Raw genomic sequence first — 20738 nt, forward strand, 5'->3', positions numbered from 1 at the left:
CACCATGGTGGCAGCCTTCTTCTTGGCATCTTGGGAGTACCAGAGTTAAAGCTGTTTATTGTTGTTGTGTGGTCTGTTGGGGCCAACTGGGCAGGGAGTGTGGCAACCTCTTTGCCTGGACAGTAGGGGAGAAGGGACTCTGAGGTGCAAAGGAGACACTCTATATTCTGAGTATGTCCCTCTGATCCTAGTTTCTGATCGCAGTTTCCAACAATTCCTGGGGTCATTGGAAAGTATTCTTTTTGCTAATGGTGGCATGACTGTGGGGTACCTGCGAGAGCCAAAGGGAAATTCTGCAAAGCTATTGCCTTTTGGAAAAGGGAATTCTGATTAAGCTTTTCTTAGCTCTTTTAGGTATGGTCTATAACTTAGGACTGTCTTATGATCCATTTTTAATATGGGCATTTTTCTGCTTGTGTAAATGGGGGGATGGGACATTCTAAAGTGATTCAGCTCTTTCAGATTAGGAATATGAATAAGCAGAATTGGAGTTGAGAAATTTTCTTCATTCAGAGGATCACAGAATCTCAGGGAGGGATTGTCAGAGGCCATGTGGTGTTGTAGAAAGAGCCCTGGAATTCGAATCAGGAGCCCCAAGTTCTAACCCCATTTCTGACACCATGCAACCTTGGGCAAGCTGCTTACCTGACCTCTCTAGGCCTCAGTTTCCTCTCCTGTGAAATGAAGGGTTTGGACTGGGTTGTTTTAGCTCTAAATCTAGTTGCCTGTGATCTGGGAATTCATCTATAAAATCCCCAATAAATGGTCAGCCAACCTCTGGAAGACCCAAGTGGGAGGGAAGCCACTACCTCCTGAGGCAGCCTGTGATACCAGGGTACAGTTCTAGTCATTAAGAAGTTTTTCCTTTTATCTGGCGGAAGACTGTCCCTCCACCATTTCCCGCCAATGCTTCTCGTTCTTCCCAAAGTCTGTCTGATCTCTTTGGTGTTAGCCCTTCAGATACTTGAAGGCTACTGTCCTGTCCCAGCCCCAGTGGCCTGGGTCTTCTCAACTCCAGACTAACTTATCAGTTCTTTCTGCTGTTCCTTCTGCAATCACCCTTTATCCTCTCTTTTTTCTGGTCACTCTCTGGATACTCTCACATTTATCAATGTCCTGCCTAAAGTGTGGCTGTCATAACCAAAGGTCCTTTCTAGATGCGTTCTTCCTCGGTGATCTGGTGGGAAGGGCTCTGGTCTTGGAGTCTGGGAAGAGCATTCATATGTGTGGTCTGGAAGAGTTCTGGCCTCCTCAGTGATGAGTCTGTGTAATGGAAATGGAAGAAGAGGCAATGGTGTCTTCTCAGGTACAGCCCAGGGACAAGCCCAGCTGTTGGGAGGACACATTCCCAGGTGCCCCGGGGTAAGGGACTGAGTGACTACAGCTAACAAGGTGTAGCTGGTGTAATTCTGGTCAAGTCCCTGCATCTCAGTTGTAAAGTGAAGGGCTTATAGCTTGGAGAGCCTCACTGAATCCAAAGCTACAGTGTTACCATCTGTAAAACGGGGTTTGTGCCAGGCAATGTTTATTGACATTGTATATTGGCAATTGTCAATGTATGTTAACAACTGAGTAGGCATTTAGTAAATTATTTAGTTTAATTAATTTTAAAATGACTTTTATAAAATATTTAAATAGTATTTAATTAATTTAGTTAATAAATAATGATTTATTGAGCCACCCACTCCGTGTGCTTATGTGTGATTGCTAGGTCCCAAGCACCTTGCTAGGAACCAGAGATACAAAGAGAAAAACAAAACAGTTTCTGCCCCAACAGTCAAATTGGCCTCCTCGTGTTCCTCTCTATGTGACATTTCGTCTCATCTCTGGGCCTGTGCCTAGGCTGGGCCTGCTTCCTAGAATGCACACCAGCCTTCTCTGCTGGTTACAATTCCTAGCTCCCTTCAGAGCTCAGCTCAGCTACCTCTTTTTACAGGAAGCCCAGCCCTATGCCCTACCTCTTACCTAGAAAATTACTTTCTAGCTACTTTGCATACAGTTTATATTTGCTTTTTTCATGTGTACATGTTGTTTACCTCCAAAAGAATATAAACTCCTTGAAGGCAGGGACAGTTTCATTTTTGCCTTTGAATCATAACAAAGTATCTGACACTTAGTAGGTACTTAATACATGCTTGGGGGCAGCTAGGTGGGATAGAGTGCTGGACCTGGAGTCACAAAGACCTGAGTTCAAATCTAGCCTCAGACACTTATTAGCTGTGTGACCCTGGACAAGTCATTTCATCCTGTTTGCCTCAGTTTTCTCATCTGTAAAATGAGCTAGAGAAGGAAATGGCAAACCACTCCAGCATCTTTGCCAAGAAAACCCCAAATGGGGTCACAGAGAATCAGACATGACTGAAAAAAGACTGAATAAATAAATGCTGATGAATGAATGGATGGATGGAGGCAGTCTGAGTTTGGAGAGGCAGTGCCCATGCATGTGACTGGCCCAAATCTGTTATTAAATTACAGCTCATATAGATTCAGCATTTAGAACTGAACTGGAAAGGCCCTTAGAGACTATTTCAAGGAAGAGACTGAGGCCTGGGGAAGGGAAGTTACCTGTCCAAGGTCACACAACTAATGAGTGGTAGGGATGGTTCCAGAACCCGTATTTTCTGACTCTTGGTCCAACCCTCCCTAGTTGCTTTGCAAATCCAGCATCTCTGGGTGCTATTCTCTGGGTCCAAATTACCAAGCACTGCAGCTGGGAGCATAATTAAGGATAATTTCCTGAACAGGAACACGAGCATCCCCCTCTGCACAGCCTCCCTCCACACACCCGCCCTGCCAGCCCTACCACCAAGCAGGCTAGAATGACTCTCAGCAGGAGTCATCTTCAGAGCAGAGCCCTGGGGGGCTGGACACAGAGGATTCCGGGATGGACAGGGCTCCTGTCTTTCTGGCCCCCATATTGCTGCAGCGTGCTGCATGGTGTCACAATTCTGGAGGTCTTTAAAGACAAAAGAAGTAGACCAATTCAAGGAATTTATGGAGAAGCAAGGGGAGACAGGATGAAGATGATGAGTTAAATCTCAGATAGCAGCTTGAGACCCACGGGGAATGTTCTATAGACCAGCGGTGTCCAACTCAAAAAGAAATGGGGACCACTAAACTATGTATCAGGATCCCCGTGGGGCATGTATTGACTTAGTTTTAAAATATAATATTACCTGTTTTTATATTGTGCTTTTATTTATTTTGTTAAGTATTTCCCAGTTGCCTTTTAATCTGGTTCAGGCCACACTAGAGAGTGTTGTGAGCCACAAGTGGGTGCTTGACACCTCCGGTGTGGACAACCAAAAAGTCAGGACTAGAGATGGGATTGAGAGGCTGGAGTTGGTAGAAGGGGAATGACAACTGGGATCCAAAAAAATCTTGGAAATCTGAAACGATGGGATAAAACAAAAGCAGTCATTTAACAAGTATTTATTAAGTACTTATTATGTGCCAGTCTCTGTGGCAGAACACAAGGAAGGCAAAACCCCCATTTCCTGCCCTCCAGGAGCTCAGATTTTAGTGTGGGAGACACCATGGAAGAGGACATTTAGCAAGGATGGACATAGTTTTGCACTGCTGTTATTCAGACAATCAGCTTTGCAGGCACTTATGGGAGAAGCATGGCCAGAAAACAAGGATGGTTTGTGTGAAAAAGATCTGGGTGTCTTTGTGGACCAAAATGAGTCCTATCTCTATACCTTTGCACTAGCTGTCCCCCATTTTCCTCCTCACTTCCACCTTCTAAAATCCCTGGCTAAATAAATAAATTAATTAATAAAAGCATTTTTTAAAAAGCTACTGCCTTTCCATCTAAGGTTACCTTGTATCTGCTTTGTATGCGTCTCTCATATATTCCTGTCCAGTTTATGTACATCTTGTCTCCTCCATTAAAAGGTAAGCTCCCTGAGGGCAGGCACTCTTTTTGCATTTCTTTGTGTCCCCCGCTCTTAACACAGTGTCTGGAACATAGTAAATACTTAATAAATGCGCCACTAATTCCTGCACTGGAAGTGTGGAAAAGAAGAAAAGAAACAAGCATTTATTACATACTCACTACTACATGCCAGGCATTGTACTCAGTGCTTTCCAAATATTATCTCATTTGATCCTGACAACAACCCTGGGAAGTAGGTGTTATTAATGTTCACCATTTTACAGTTGAGGAAACTGAGGCAGACAGCGGTTAAGTGACTTGCCCTAGGTCACACAGTAAGTATCTGAGGTCAGATTTGAGCCCAGCTCTTCCTGACTCGAGGCCAAGCTCTCTAACCTCTGTGCCATCTCACTGCAGATACCATCCCCCATCCTTATCAGGGATTTAGTAGGAAGGATTCTACACTGGATGAAAGATTGGATGAGAGGACCTCTTAGATCCTTTCCACCTCTGAGATTGAATAATTCTATAAAGATCTGGAAATCAGCCCTATGAGTGAAATACTATTTCCATCTATGACAACCCCATCTGTGCAGTCACCCAGACTCAAAACCGTGAAGTCATTGCTGACGATTCCTTCTCCCTTGCCCCAGCATCCAGTTGCTGTTGTATCATTTGCATGCCTCCCCTTCTTTCCACTCACAGTACCACAACATGCCTTTGTCACCTTTTCCCTGGACAATTGTAATATCTTCGTAACTTGCGCCTGAGCCTATAGTCTTGTTCCCCTCCAATCTTTTCTTCCCTGGCACAGTAGTAATCTAAAGCACAGGCCTGACTCTACTTGACCAACTTTAGTGACTCCTTATTGCTTACAGAATTGAATACAGGTTCCTTACCTTGACATTAAAGGCTCTCCAAATCTGGCACCTCCCTACTTTTTTGAGCCTTATTTCACATGACTCCCTTTCTCTGCATTTCTGGCCAAAGTAGACTATTATATCTTCCCAAATCTTATCCTCCACTCTCCCATCCATGTTTGGAACATTCCTTCTCATTCCCACCTTTTGAAGTCCTTCAAATCTCAGATCAGCTTTTTTTTTGATGTGGCCACAGACACTTTGCTGTGTGACCCTAGGCAAGTCACTTAACTTGCATAGTCATCATTTGCTAAATTCTTATTGACTTGACTGGCCCTCTGTTTGCTTCAGTTTTCTCATCTGTAAAATTGAGACTATAGCAGCATCTACCTCCTACAGCTGTTGTGAGGATTGAATGAGATAATATTTGCAAACTTTAAAGCTGCTGCTGTTATTGACCCCCCATTACCATTCTTTTCAGTGAAGTTCAGATAGAACCTGCTCTGAGACCAGTTGCTATCCTGCTTTCATTCTAGGACAGGGTCCTAGGTCAGGGAAGGCAGGGTTAGCTCTGGAGGCTTCTCAGACAGAGCAGGCTTCCATTAAAATTTTAAAGTGCTGATACTTTGAGATGTTCCATGGTTGTAAAAAAAAAATTTTTTTTTAAAAAGGGCTTTTGGCTTTTCAAAAGATGACCTCATTCCTTCTTATTGACATAGCACAGTTTGTTTACATGGTCCCTTAAAAATAGCTGAAGTGTACCAGGCAAAGAACACTTCCTGTCATCCCCAGGCTTACCATCTGCACACCTACTGTGCAGAAGGAAGCACCCTCAGAGCTATGAATGGGCTGGCCACATTCCTGCAGACAGATAGGGAACAGAAAGGGCTTAGGGGGTCAAGGCCTCTCAGCTTGCACAATCACTTCAGGCCATGGCTTTTCAGAACTACACAGCAAAGAGGTTAAAGGTTACAGTGGGTTGAATGCTAGATGTGGAGCAAAGAAGACCTGGGTTCAAATGCTGCCCCTCACGCTTACTAGCTGGGTGACTATAGTTAAGTCATTTAATTGCTGCCTGCCTCAGTTTCCCCATCTGTAAAATGGGCAAAATCATAACAGCACCTATCTCCTAGGGTTGTGGTGAGGATCAAATTAGATCATAATTGTAAAGCATTCAGCACGGTGCCTGGCACATAATAAGTGGTACTTAGTTATTATTATTAAATTGAAGAGAAGGAGCTGAACTGAATTGGTATAGGGAGTCTTCTTGCTAGAAGTTCCCTACTCTGATGAAATCACTGGTAGGGTTCCCACCTTCCCAGCTCCCAAGCATGATTAATAATACCCACTGACTTACCTTCCAAAGTTGTTATGGGCTTCAAACCTTAAAGCCCATGTAAACATCAGTGCTTGCTGGTGTCAGTGGCAGAACCCAAGTCTCCTTTGTCCCAAGCAGGGCACTCATATCCCTTGCATCCTACTCACTGTCATACCATTCCTCCCAACTCCATGCCTGCAAGCTTTGGAATTAGCCACATCACGGGTGGGCATGAAAATTCTTTAAATTCCTTGTGGGAGAGTGACTGTGTGTGGTCAGATCACACATTGGCCATTGAGTCCAAAACTGACTCTGAGAGATTGAGTGAATCACCCAATGTTCCCCAGCTAGTGTTTGTCTCAGGTGCTATTGAACTCGGCTCTTCCTGATTCCTGAGCTCTACCTACTCAGCCTCCTTATTCATTCTAATAGTTTTGAATCTTGGAGACTCTGCTGGACCCTTTGGCATTTCCACCATCCAAATAAGTCTTTGCTTAGCTCCAGACTTGACAGCCGCTCCTCAAAGAGATGGTGTGTACAGATGCACGGAGCTGGGGCTAGTACATACCTGCCTGGTGCTAGCTCAACTGTGGGGTGAGAGAATGGTGGGTGGGGCAAGGCCTTCAGAAAATGGGCTGCTTCCCACCCGGGATCCAGGTTCCTGTCCATAAAGGATCACTGGCTGGAGAGCTAGGGGGGATTTCTGGTCATCTAATCCGATCCTTCATTTTTTGGGAAGGAAACTGAGACTCAGAATATAAATAACTGGTTTAAGGCCACACAACTCCCTTAGATACCATCTTGTCCAGAGGTGTCAAACTCAGAGCCATCTGGCAAAACTCATCAAATGTGGCCTGAACTAGATTAAAATGTAATTGGGAAGTATTTAACAAAATAAATAAATGTACAAAACAGCATTTGTTTTTGTTCAGTCATGTCTGACTCTTCCTGACCCCATTTGGGGTTTTCTTGGCAAAGATACTGGAGTCGTTTGCCATTTCCTTCTGTAGCTCGTTTTATAGATGAGGAAACTGAGACAAATAGGGTTAAGTGACTTGCCCAGGGTCACACAGCTAGTAAGTTTCTGAGGCCAGATTTGAACTCAGATCTTTCTGACTCCAGGACCAGTGCTCTATCCATTGTTCCAGCTAGCCCTGCTCTAGATAAAAATGCAATTGAGCAATATTTAACAAAATAAATAAATATACAATACAACACAGATAATGATAATTTGTGGTTTTCTTAGTCAATATGTAGCCTGTAGGGTTCTATACCTATTTGAGTTTGACACCACTGATCTAGTTCATCTCTCCTCTGCCGAGGTATCTCATTCCTGAAGTTGTTTTCCCACCATAGCTTATTCTTTGTGTGTGGAGAACACCCTCCAGGTGTTTGAGATTATAATGTGCAAATCCCCAGGCACTCTCTGCTTCCATCCCTTACTACCAGTACTTGGTCAAACTTGGAATCATAGTATCATAGATCTAGATGGGGGGAGAAGACCACCAATAAATAGCACCTGGGAAAGAACACAGAACCCAGGTAGAGGAGTATTGTAAAATCATGCTGGAAAGGTAGGCCATGAAAGCTAGCCGAAGGTGTGTGTTCATTTGATCCTAAGGGCAATAGGGAGCCACAGAAAATTTTTTTAAGCAGGAAAGTGAGCATGGTCAGACCTTTGTGACCTTTGGACCTTTACTTCAGTGCTGGGTGCCATAATTTAGGAATGATTGGATAGCTGTAAAGCATCATGAAGAAGGTAATGAGTGTGATAAAGGGATAAGAGACCATGTCCAGCAAGGATCAGTTGGAAGGGGATTTTTAGCCTTGAAAAGAGAAGACTTTAAGGGGATATGTTACTTGTCTGATTATTTGAAGGTCTGGTATCTGAAAAAAGGGTTAGACTTGTCCTGCTTGACCCCAGAGTGCAGAATTAAGAACAGTGGGTGGAATTTTCAGAGAGGAAGATTGTTAGGGAAAACTCTCTCCAGAAAGAGGTATGGTGAGCCTCTAGGGGTAGTGGATTTCTGGTTTTTAACAAAGGATAAATGACCACTTATTGGTGAAATTATAGAAGGAATTCTTGGTCAGGGACTGGTAAGAATAGACCTCTGAAGTCTCTTCCATTGAAGAGATTGTTGTGAATCTCTGGAGCTGTAATTTAGTGATGTTAACTGTAGGTAGGTGCTATTATTATCCTCACTTTACAACTGAGGAAACTGAGGCAGAGGTAACCCACTTAACCATGGTCACCCAGCTAGTGTGAAATGTGAAGGGTGTTATTTGAACCCAGGTTTTCCTGACTCTACATGTAGCATTCAACCCACTGTAGCCTGCAGCGCCTCAAGGTGCTCTGTAGTTCTAAAAATCCGTGCTCTAAAGTGACTTTCTGAACCATGAGGCCTTGTCACCATCCCTTTCTGTTCCCCAACTCTTTATGGGAAATGAGGCCAGCCCATCCATAGCCCTGAGGATGATTCTATCTGCATAGGAGGTGCCCAAGCAGATCAAAGCATCATAGAGTGACAGCTAGAAGGGACTCGGGAGGCCAGCTGGTCACCTCCTATGTTTTACAGATAAAGAGACTGAAATCCAGGCAAGTGACGGGACTGGGCCAGGGTCACAGAGGGTGCAGAGCTGGGACCTGAAACTAAGCCCCTTTGACTTTAGGTTCCATGTTCTTACCACTGCAGCACCTTAGGCATTGTCGGAATGGCAGCAGTGGGTGAAAATGTCAATGGTGGCCCCATTGGCGGGGAGAGCAGTATGCTCCATTTGTGTGGCACTTTCAGGTTTGCAAAGTGATTCCCACACATCTCTTCTCCATCAGAATAGTCTTTGCTTGAGATACTTTACTATAAACTTTGCCAAAATTTAAGGAAACTACATCCACAGCATTCCCCTTTCCTCTTTGTTTAAGAATCCTGACAAAAAAGAAATGAGGCTAGTCCCATGTGGTCTATTCTTGATGAAACCATGCTAACTTTTTGTGTGAGGTGAGCAGCATGATATCACCATTCCCATTTTACAGAGGAAGAAACTGCACCTCGGAAGGTTGAGGAATTTGTCTAAAGTCACAGAGAAAGCAAATGGCAGTTCTGATTTGAATGGAGGCCTTTTAGTTCCAAAGCTCTTCCTCTTCTAACACCCTCTCCTCCTTAAAGTATGGGGTGCTTGTAAGAGTGATGAGCATTAGTCCTCCTGGTAACCCAATCTGACTCATCTCTTTGGGGCTCAGCCTCACAGGGACTTATGTTCTCTGGAGCTCTTGGGGCCTCAAGGTAATTCATCTTCAATCTCTCTGTATGGAGGAGACAGAGATTTTGCCTAACTCCTTTGGTCCTTCAGGATAGAGCTCTGGCAGCTGGGCATGTCCCAGCAAGAGGGAGAGTGAGTTCCAGCCTCAGTCCTGGCAGGGTTAACCTCCCACCAGGAGTTGCCTCATGATTGCATCTCATCTTCTTTGCTTCTTCCTTACCTCCCTTTTTTCCCAAGGGAAGAGGAAAGGAGAGGAGAAGAGAGGAGGAGGAAAAGGAGGAGAGGGAGAGGAGAAGAGAGGAAGATGAAGAGAGAGAGAGAGAGAGAGAGAGAGAGAGAGAGAGAGAGAGAGAGAGAGAAGAGGAAAGGAGAAGAAAAAAATGAAGAGAGGAGGGAAGAATTATAGTAGTGGGAAAGCTGTAAGAATAGAATGAGTAGCAAAGAGAGGAGAGGAGAGAAGAAATAGCATAGAGAAAGGAGAAGAGAAATGGAAAAGTGAGAAAGAAGAGGTATGGAGAAGAGATAGAAGAAAGGGAGAAGAGAGAAGTGAAGGCATGGCAAAGTGAGACTAGAAAAGGAGAAGAGAAGAGGGAAGAGAGGGCAGAAGCGGAGAGCAGATGAACAGCGAAGGGGGAAGGCAAAGCTTCCATATGGATACCCACACAGGAGAGCCATCCAGAATATGAAATACACACCCATTCATACAAAGCTGCCCTCCAGCATTGTGTCAGGAGCAGATCACAGCCCATGTCAGCACAGGGCTGGGTACATTTCCCCTTCACAGCTTAACCAAATATTTATCCAGCATCTTTGGGTAGAACAGTTCCCAGACACGAGCAGGGAGAGATCCAGCCATGCTCCTGCCCTGACCCTGTTCTCATGTGCTCTGTTTGGATGGAGCTGCTGCCTCTCTTGCCAGCACAGACTGGCCAGCCCAGCCCAGTCAATGCCTTCAGCCAGCTGGAAACTGCAATGCACTGGAAGGAGCCCTGGGCTGGGAGTCAGGACACCTGGGTTCCAGTCCTGGCTCTGCCCTTGGGGAAATTCCTTCTCTCTGAGCCTCAGTCTCTGCCCCTGCAAAGGGAGGGAGTTGGGCATAATGAGCTTAAAGGCCCCTGCCAGTTCTAACATACTGTGACTTCTCAGATAGAGTGAGACAGTGTGGAGTCAGGAAGGCCTGGGTTCAAATCCTGCCTCTGGCATTGTGACCCTGGACAAGTCACAGCTCCTCAGTGCTTCTGAGACTGGTGAGTTGCAGATCAAGTACTGCATGAAATCCCATCAGGACTCAAAGATAAATGAGCTCCATCACCCTTTTTTAACTTGGCCGATCGCAGAGGCAGCCTGGTATTGGCACTCAATTCGGAATCAGCAGAACTGGTTTCCAGTCCTAGCCAGTCCTATCCCTTATTTGCTGTGACCTTGGAAAAACCACTCGCCTTCTCTGTGCCTCAGTTTCTTCTGTGAAATGACATAACAGTCCCTGCACTAGCTGCCTTACTGGACTGGAGTTGGAAAGGCACTTTGAGAGTCTTACGGCTCTAGGGATCCCTGCACTGTGGTTATTGTTGCCGTGGTGACCCCTGCTGTATGGGGTGTGGGGACCAAGGTCTCCCCGTTGTCTTCTGAGCTGCCCTGCTCTGCCCTGCTCCTCCAAGGGCTCAAGGACTGCATATCAGCCTGTGCTGAGGAGAGGCTGCAGCTGGGTCCTGGCATGGTGAGCGAGCACCTCCTGTTCTTGCTCCTTCTCAGTCCGACACCTTCCGCTTTCTGCCAAGCACGCTGCGCAGAGCTCATTCCCCTAGTCCCTTAAGAACCATGCCCTGAGGGAAGGAGAAAGGGATGGATGCAGAGAGCTAGGCTGGGGGCTCTGCCTCCAGGAGAATGGCACAGGACAACCCCCTGGAAAGACCACTGGCTTTGGGGCCAGAGGATCTGGGTTTAGCCCTGCCATCTGACACTTACCAGCTTCGTGGCCTTTTAAAGCCCTACACAAATTGGCCCCTTCCTACCTTTACAGTCTTCTTCCACCTTACCCTGTTCTGCACACTGTAGGATCCAGCAACTCTTACACAACTCTCCATCTTTGGACTCTGGACCTTTTCTCTGGCTCTCCCCCAAGCCTAGAATATTCTCCCCCATGCTTAGAATGCTCTCCCCCATGCCTAGAACATTCCTCTCTGTGACTCCCTTCTCTCTCCTAGCTTTCCTGACTTCCTTTGAGACTCAGCTCAAATCCCATCTTCTCTGAGTGTCTCCCAGCTCTGTCTTCCCTCGCTGCTAGCACCTTCTCACTGAGATTACCTCCCATTTCTCCTGGTACATACCTTGTTGTTTGCATATTGTCCCCCCCATAGGATGGCCAGCTTCCTTGAGGGCTGGGACCCTGTCTGGGCCTTTCTTTCTATTCCCCACACTTAACATAGAATAATTGAATAAATGTGCATTGATTGACTGACCTTTAACAAGTCATTTCCAATCTTTTGACTTCAGTTTCCTCCTTTGTGAAAACAAAGGGGTTGGTCTAGATGTCCTCCAAGCCCCCATTCAGCTCTAAATCTATGCTCCTATGAGTAATAATGGAAATTTCTATAAAAATTTGCTTTACTTAAACCTCACCACAACCCAGTTGGGTAGTACAAGCCTTATTATTCCATTTCACAGAGGAGGAAACTGAAGCTCAGAGCTCCGGAGCCACCCGACCCACGGTCAGGAAGTCAGGAAGGTCCCTTTTCCTCAGGGGCGGGATCTTGAGTGACTCTGGGATCAGGTAGAAGGGCCCTGAAAGGTCATCTCCCTCCATTGTACAGCGGTGCAAACAGGAGTGAAGGGACGTGCCCTAGATTGCACAGCTCGTAATGGGCTGGTCCAGGATTTGAACACAGGTGTACTGACTTCCAATGCAGGACAGAGACAATATCTGAACCCCCTGTCCTGAGGCAGCCACTTCACCTTGACGTTGCTCTGAACCTCAGATGTGGAGGAAATGCCACCCCCTTGTTGTTCTTTCCCCTCAACACACACATACACACACACTCCCTACCCCCCACTAAAAGATGGGAGGCTAAGCAAGTTGATGGAACATTCAGTGGATCTGGGTTCAGATCTCACCTCTGATGCTTACTACCCATGTGACTTTGGATAAGTCACCTAACTTATCTGTAAATGAGAAAGTTGGACTATATGGTCTCTGAGAGCTTCTCTAACCTTAGACTTGTTCTCCTGTGATCCTGTGTCTCTGTTCCTTGTTCATCACAACTTGGAGGCATGGGAGGATTTTATCAAGCCCAATCAGAAATGTTGTCCATATTTTAGGCAGATCAGTCATCTGGATGGGTGTCCTGGGGTCTGGCTTCATTTTCCCCATCATGATGAGAAAATCTTTACCTCAGGACACTCTATGGTTTTGAGAAAGAAAAAGGGGAATTGAATGAGACATTAGATACTAGGAGCTGTGGGCAAAGTAATCATTTAGCCTCCATTCATACTTCCAGTGATGGTGAACTCACCTCACCACCTGACACAAAGTGTAGACTGCCTTATGGATCATAAAGCAACTACTCTAGCATCTCTAGGAATGGTTTAGTCAGATGTCTGTCTTACCTTTGTGAACTTGCTGATGAGTGATAAGGCTTGAAGGAACAATTATTCTGTAGGGAACACTGTAGGGGTTTTTCTTGGACACAGGGACAGGGATCCATTTCTGAGGATTGAACCATGAACCCATATTTTCCCTATTTTTCCTCTACTTTTCTTACTCAATTTTTAAAATGCTTTTTGAGCACTTTCAGAAATTCTTTTTGGGCCTGAAAATAATTCGCTTATTTTTTCATCGAAACTTTGGATATAGCAGCTTTGCCTTTGTTGTCTTCTTCTGAGTTTGTGTTTTGATCTGCCTTGTCACCATAGTAACTTTCTATGGTCGGATTCTTTTTTTTTGTTGTTGTTTGTTCATTTTTCCAGCCTATTTTTGACCTTTAACTTTAATATAAAGTTGGGCTCTGCTCCCAGGGTAGAGGAGGTACCGTCCTAAGCTTCAGGTCATTTGTGCAGCTATGTTCTAGCTAGTTCTGGGGAGCCTGTAAGTTTTCAGTTCTTCCAAGGCTGTATGATCTAAGGAGAGATGTGGTCATTGCTCTCCTGGCCTGTGCTCTGGTGTGTGAGTGACCTCAAGCACTCTCTTCTGCCCTGGAACTGTGATGAGGGTCCCTGCTCCACTGCAGCTACAACCTCTGGTGTGCTAGTGATCCTCTTCGCCCTGGGACTACCACCCAGACCTGCGACCTAGATCCCAGTATGGTTAAAGCAATAGGGTACTGCACCCAGTGCCAACAAAAGGACCCCTGTAATCTCCTGACTAGTTGTCTGACCCTCTTACCATCTGTGGGCTGAGAGGTCCACTGATTCAGTCACCCCCAAGGCCTCCTGGTGGTTTGCTGGGGCTCAGCCTGGCCTATGCTAGACTGCACTCCACTGTTACTCTGGTGCAATAGACCTTTCCTGCTGACCTTCTAAGTTGTCTTGGGCTGGAAAATTGTTTCACCTCATCCTTTTGTGGATTCTGCCACCCCAGAATTTGCTTTGAGTCGTAATCTAAAGTTATTTGGAGGAGAATTTGGGAGAGCTCAGGTGAGTCCCTACCTTTTCTCCACCATCTTGGCTCTACCATGTCACCATGAGCCCATCTTGACAAAGGTGTTACAGCTGCCTGATGCCCACTATTGTGCACCCTTCCCTAGGCATGATTTGATCATCGACTTAGAACTAGAAGGAACCTTGGAGGCCAGCTAGTTCAACAGATCATTTTACAGATGATGAAACTTAGGTTTGGAAGGTGAAGTGACTTACCTTGGGCCACCTGGGTAGCAGGTGTTAAAAGGTAAGATTTGAACCTAGTCAATAAGAATTTGTTTAGCTCCTACTGTGTGCCAGGAAACACTTTAAGGTCTGGAGACACAAAGAGAGGCAAAAATAAAAAAATAAAAAAAATCAGTCCCTGCCCTCAAGGAGCTCCCAGTCTAATGGGGGAAACAATGTGCAAAAGGCTACATACAAACTAGCTATAGATAGGACACGTTGGGGTTAATTGACAGAGGAAAGGGGCTAGCATTAAGGGGGATCAGGGAATGCTCCCTGTAAAAGGTAGTATTTTACCTGGTATTTGGAAGAAACTGGGGAGAGCAGGAGGTGAAGATAAGGGAGAGGGTTCCAGGCTTGGGGGATGGCCTGTGGAAATGCCCTGGTACCCAGAGGTAGAGTATCTTGCCTGAAGAACAGCAAAGAGGTCGGTGTCCCTAGACGGAAGAGCATGGGTTACAAGGAGGATAGTGTAAGGTATAAGAAGACTGGAAAGATTGAGGGGTCCTGGGTTATACTAGACTTTAAATGCCAAAACGAAGGGTTCCCTATGTGTTCCTAGAGATGACAGAGAGTCACTGGAGTTGATTGAATAAGGGCATGACATGGTCAGCCTGACAGCTGAGTGGAGGATGGACTGGAGTGGGGAGAGACTTGAGGCAGGGAGGCCAATCTGGGCCTTCTTTTCCAGATCCAGAGATGGCTCCTTCCCTAACAAGACCTCTCACTTCTACCTCACCTATTGCTTTGCAGGGGTGCCACGGATATAGGCAGCCCCCAGCTGGAAGCTAGCTCTGACTGGAGCTGTCCAGCATTGCTTTCCTTCTCTAATTAAGGAGGAGAGGCTTAGGGAGGGAGTCTGGAGCAGCAGGAGCACAGAGGGCCTAGCATGATGCTATGCACATAGTAGGAACCACTGTATACCTGTTGGTTGAATATGACCTACAACCTAGCCCGGCACAATCGGGACAACAGCAAACACCCAATGTATTATAGTGATAACAGAGGGGAGGAGAGGGTTAGAGAAGGACTCTGGAGTAGCAGGAACCCAGAGTGCCTAGCACAGTGCTACGCACATAGTAGGCACCACTGTATACTTGTTGAATATGACCTACAACCCGCCCCAGAGCAATACAAACAACAGCAAACACCCCTATGTATCACAGTGACAACATGAGGGCAGGAACCTCAGGATCAAATTCAGTTTAATTCTCTTCAACAGTCATTTCTTAAGTGAGTGCCCGGCACTGTGCCCTCATGGTATCTACAAAAGGATTTATGGCTTTTATTGGTAGAGAGAATTCCCAAGTGAGAAACTCCCTCTACCAATGCAGGTCACCATCTTCTCGGCAATTTGCAGTCTTAGAGAATTGTCTAGAGGTTGGAGAAGGTAAGTGACTTGCCCAGGGTCACACCAGCCATTGTGTCAAAGGCAGAACTTGAATGCGACACTTCCTAGCTTGGAGGCCAGCTTGCTATCTGCTAAAACACTGCCCCCTGGAGATACAAAGCCAAAGCCAAAAGCCTCCCCACTATCAATGAGCTTACAGTCTCCTGGGCAGAAACAACACATTGAGGGAAAAGTGACTACTAAAATAAGCAACTGCAAAATAGTGATCCCTTCCACATCATATGGGTTAGGGACATGGCGCCTCCAGCAATCTGGAAAAGCCGTATAAAAATTTTTGGCCTTCCCTTCATACCAAAGAAGAGATCTGGATTTTTTCTTTTTCTTTATGGGGTGTTTACAGTACCTTATTGTAAAATTTGGGTTGATATTATATAATACTCTAAATATATTTCATGTATTTCTGAGTTTCTGAACTTTTTCTCTGTTGTCTGCTGGCCTTCACATGTCATCTGTAGCTTCCATAAAACTCCCATTTAATTTCTTGTGCTGACCCATAATATATTGAAACTGGGATGGGAAAGGTCATGATGTAGAAGGCATAACTGTAATTTGGCATGGGTTGAGGATAGCACTGACACCAGAGGGGATCAGGAAAATGCTCACCTAGGAGATGGCAGAGGATTCCAAAAGGCAAAGACAAGGAGGGAGGACATCCCAGGCTTGGGAGACAGTCAGGGCAAACAGAGGCAGGAAAAAGAATATTGTATATGGTAGAGTTTAAAGAGCCCTATTATTGTTGTTCAGTTGTTTATGATTCTTTGTGACCTCATTTAGGGTTTTCTTGACAAAAATACTGGAGTGGTTTGCCATTTCTTTCTCTAGCTTATTTGGTGGATGAGGAAATTGAGGCAAACAGGGTGAAGCTACTTGCCCAGGGTCACACAGCTAGTAAGTGTCTGAGGCCAGATTTGAACTTAAGATCAGTCTTCTTGACTCCAGGTCTGGGGCTCTGTGCACTATGGCGCCACCTAGCTGCCCCAAAGAGCCCTGAGGGATCATTTAAATTCATATGGGGAAACTGAGAGGAGACTTGGTGTCCCATAGCCTATGAGTGACAGAGTCAGGGCTGGACCCCAGGTCTCCTGGCTTACATGCCTGGTGTAAATGTTTACGTTACTTAACGGGTTCTTCCTGCTACATGCGCTGGCCTTCTCAAATCAGTTGTTTTTTTAATTGGGATATCTGTGGTTATGAATAAGACAGGGAGTAGAGAGTGTGAGAAAGCAGTGCTGAGCCTCCAACCTGAGTGTCCAGGCAGCTTCCAGGGCCCTGGCTCCTCTCTGGACCTCGGCCCATGACCCCAGGGCTCTTACCTTCCATTGCTTTCTAAACTTGCCTTGATCTTGATCTAATCCGAGGCCTCCTGAATTCTTTGTCTCTGAGTCTTTCTGACTCTTGAGCTCAGAGATCTGCTGGCCCCCATCCCTAATTACTCTTACAGTTCTTTGGCTCCCACTGGATACTCAAGAGTCTGGTAAATGGTCCCTGTTACCCTTCTCCTTTCCTTCCTCTCACTAACACTCCATATCATGAGGGTGTGTTGTATTTACGGGGAAAAAGAGACTATATGTTCAGAAATAGCTAGCATTTATATTGCACTTTAAGGTTTGCAAAGAGCTTTACAAATATGATCTCGTTTGATCCTCAGAACAATTCTAGGAGGTAAGTGCTATTATTATCCCCATTTTACAGATGAGGATGCTGACGCTGGCAGAGGTGAAGTGACTTGTCCAGGGTCACACAGCTAAGTAAGAGTCTGAAGCTGGATTTAAACTCAGGTCTTTCTGACTCCAAGTGTAGTGTTCTATGTATTGTGTAAGTATAACTTAATGAAACACACAAATAGAAAGAAAATTGCTTGCCCAAGACCAGATGTGGTTTAACTTCTAAACTGGTCTGTGTTGTTACTATTTTCCAGGCCTAGTTTTTAGGGGACAGTTCATTGCAAATAGGTAGAGTACGGCATTATTAGACATGCTCCAGCCCAGCTGAACTTGCTGTTCCTCACATTCACTATGTGGTACAAAAAACCAAACCAAACCAAAACAAAAACCATCTATCTGCCTCAGTTTACTTCACTGTAAAATGGGTGTCATAACAGCACTTACCTCCCGAGGTTGTTATGAGGATCAAATGGGATAATATTTGTAAAGCACTTAGCGCAGTGCCTGGCACATTGGCACTTAATAAATGCTTCCTTCCTTCCTCTCTCCTTCCCTCTCCTCCCCTTTCCTCCCTCTTTCCTTTCCCTTCCCTTCCCATCCCTTCCTTCCTTCCTCCCTCCTTCCCTTCTCTTCCCTTCTGCTTATGAATCTGTAATTGATTGATTGACTGATCGATCAGAGTAGGTTTTATGGAAGAGGTGGCATTTGGGTTAAGTCAAGTGACTTAACAGGGGTGTTGTGAGGAAAGGACTTTGTAAACTGGAAAACACTCTGGAAATAGGAACAATAGTTATTGATACTTTTTTGTTCTAAAGCCATACTCCCATTAATAATATTTTGTAAACTCATAGGTCTTCCCTTCACCAATGAAGATCATAGCCCTTTATGCTTTCCCATCCCATGGGATCTTCATATATATTTTAACCTAAAGAAATGAATCTCTAATGGTAGAATTCCTTCATATCATGGGGGGTCTTTGGAAGGTAGTTGAGGAAGGAATGGGGGTTGCAGTCCTTCAGTTGTCTCTAAACTCCTCCTCTAATATCTCATCATGGTATGGAGGTGACCCTGGGTTCTCAAAGGCTTCACCAGTGGACCACCAACCTTGTCTGGAAAAGTTTTATAGTATGGGCCTGTGGTGGCTGTGAATTGATGAATGAATGAATGAATGAATGAATGAATGAATGAATGAATGAATGAAAAATAAGTTATTCATTAATTCAGGGTGAGGATTATTATCCTCATTTGATAATGGGGAAATTGAATAAATGAATGAAAAAACATTCATTCATTCATTCATCTATGCTTTCATTCATTTGGCCACAAGGTTATCATCTTCATTTGGTGGTAGAGAAACTGAATAAATAAATGAATGAATTTTAAAAGTATTATTCATTCATTCTTTCTTTCATCCATTCAAGGTGGGGGTCATTCTTCCCATTTGATGATGGGGAATCTGGGTAGTGGAGAAGCACAGATGTGCCTGCCCAGGGTCGCATAGCTGATGAGGAGTAAAAGCCAGACTCTCCCCACACCACCCCCATCCCTGTCTCTTGACTTCCAGGCCAGAGCTGGGTCCCCTCCATAGCCTGTGCTCTGACATCTCAGGCACAGGAAGTGAACAGGGGTTGGACCCATTCCACTGGGGTTGGATGTCTGCCCAGGAGGTCAGGGATAATTCTCTATCTGGGACCATGGCTGAGACTTGTTCTCTAAGATCAACAGGCCTCTCCCCTCACTTCTACCATCTACCAAGGTGTAGACCCCTCCCACGAGGCTCTAGTGTGGCCTGATGTGCAGCATACATACACACACACACACACACACACACACACACACACACACACACATACACACACCCTGCTAGAATGAGACATGTTTACTCTTTCTCTAGCAGATCAATGACAAGAATCCTCATTTTGGACCTAAATAAAGGGTAGTGAGAGGTTAAGTGATCTATAATCAGACTTGACCCCACAGCCAGTATGTTGTCAGAGGCAAGATTTGAACCCAGGTCTTTCTGATTCTAAGGCTCCCCTTCCAGCCTGCCTTCCTTTTTATTGTTGTTATTATTACTTTGAAAGCCACTTCTAACCCCAACATTCTGTGATTACTATAGTAATCTGATTAGTATAGTCCCATGCCTTTGCACCGATGTCAATGTTGACTCTTGACAAATGGGCAGTCTCCCTGGGTTGGTTCTTGGCCCCACCCTCTGTCCTGACTCAGAGGAGCAGTTTCTCCTGACTCAGCCATCCATTTCCCGTAGCAGAAGGCACCTCATTCGCCTTCCCAGCCAAGGTCTAATCTTGACCTTGCTCAGCTTGCTGGTTGGTCACTTGGGGGTGGGTGGGAAGGGAGGTGGCAGGGAGGGACTCCCTTACATTCAAACCAGAGGGAGAAGTCACCTCTGTGGCCTCCATATGTCTCCCCAGGAGATGGGGCAGGCACTACCTCCTAAGCATCCAGCCCCAAAGATGGGGTGCGATGGTGGACTTGAGTTTGATGAACTGTGCTAGCTGAGTGTGGTGGAAAGAGAGAACGTGAGAGGTAAGAATCAGAGTGTCCTAGAACAAGTGACAGTTAAGGGAGGAAGGAACCTGAGAAGTCAGTGAACTGACCCCCCCCCCCTTCATTTTACAGATGAAGAAACTGAGACCCAGAGAGAGGGAAGGGTTTTGTCTAAGCATACGCTGACAGGGAGCAGCGGAGCTGCACGTTGAACCAAGGTCCTGGTATGTTATCTGATCATTTGATATTGTCAGACCCCTGAATATAAATTGAGTCCCCACTCCCTTGTGATTCATTCTCAGGTCATTATCTTAAAGTGCAATTGTAAACTATCTGACTTGTAGCTGGGTTCCTCTGTTCTCACTGCCTTCCATCCCACCCTACTTCACTTTCTTGTTTTCTATGACAGTGATTTCAAAATGTGTGGTCAGTAGGGTATACTGGGAACAGCTCCAGATCTGAGGACCTGGGTTTGAACATCAATTTGTCTGCTTCCTGGAGCGTTGGGCTTAGAGTCAGGAAGACCTGGCTTGGAATCCCACACCTCTGACACTTACTAGCTGTGTGATCCTAAGCATGTCATTTAATCTGTCTGAACTTCAGTTTTCTTATCTGTAAAATAAGGATAATGAGAGAGAGTCCTTGGTTTAAGGATCTACTCAGATGATGTACGAAAAGGGCCTTGCAGGCCCTAAAGGGCTATTTAAGGGTCAATTATTATAATTATCACCATCATCATCAGTACCATCATCCTTATAAATGTCATTCTCATCTTTTTTGATGGAGTTCAAATAGAAATGGTCATGGAACAAGTTGCTATCCTGCTATTATTCTCATTTGTCTAATGTGTGCAGGTGTGGATAAAATGAATGCTTTTTGTCATTTAAACTATAGACATAGAAGGTTATCTTCTTTCTGCAGGCTCATTGAAAGCATCGTGGAAAAAATCTTTAGTAGCAACCAGGAAGACAAGGTTGATGTG

At 45.3% G+C, this 20738-nt stretch overlaps 1 protein-coding gene across 6 annotated transcripts in view; it reads left to right on the plus strand.

Annotated features, from left to right (window-relative positions):
- Nucleotides 1-20738, plus strand: part of HIVEP3 (human immunodeficiency virus type I enhancer binding protein 3) — a 530360-nt gene that overhangs the window by 467723 nt on the left and 41899 nt on the right. For 3 of the 6 annotated variants that reach the window (XM_027864564.1, XM_027864565.1, XM_027864566.1), the window contains one exon: nucleotides 19889-19980. The exons of 2 other annotated variants lie outside the window; for them this stretch is intronic. The gene's annotated coding sequence lies outside the window, so the exon portion shown is untranslated. Of the gene's footprint in view, nucleotides 1-19686; nucleotides 19796-19888; nucleotides 19981-20738 lie in introns of those variants that run through there. One more of the 6 variants, XM_027864567.1, reaches the window with a different exon arrangement.

This window comes from Vombatus ursinus, unplaced genomic scaffold, assembly GCF_900497805.2.
Source record: "Vombatus ursinus unplaced genomic scaffold, bare-nosed wombat genome assembly UNPS02014775.1, whole genome shotgun sequence".
In the NCBI taxonomy this organism is placed as follows: domain Eukaryota; kingdom Metazoa; phylum Chordata; class Mammalia; order Diprotodontia; family Vombatidae; genus Vombatus; species Vombatus ursinus.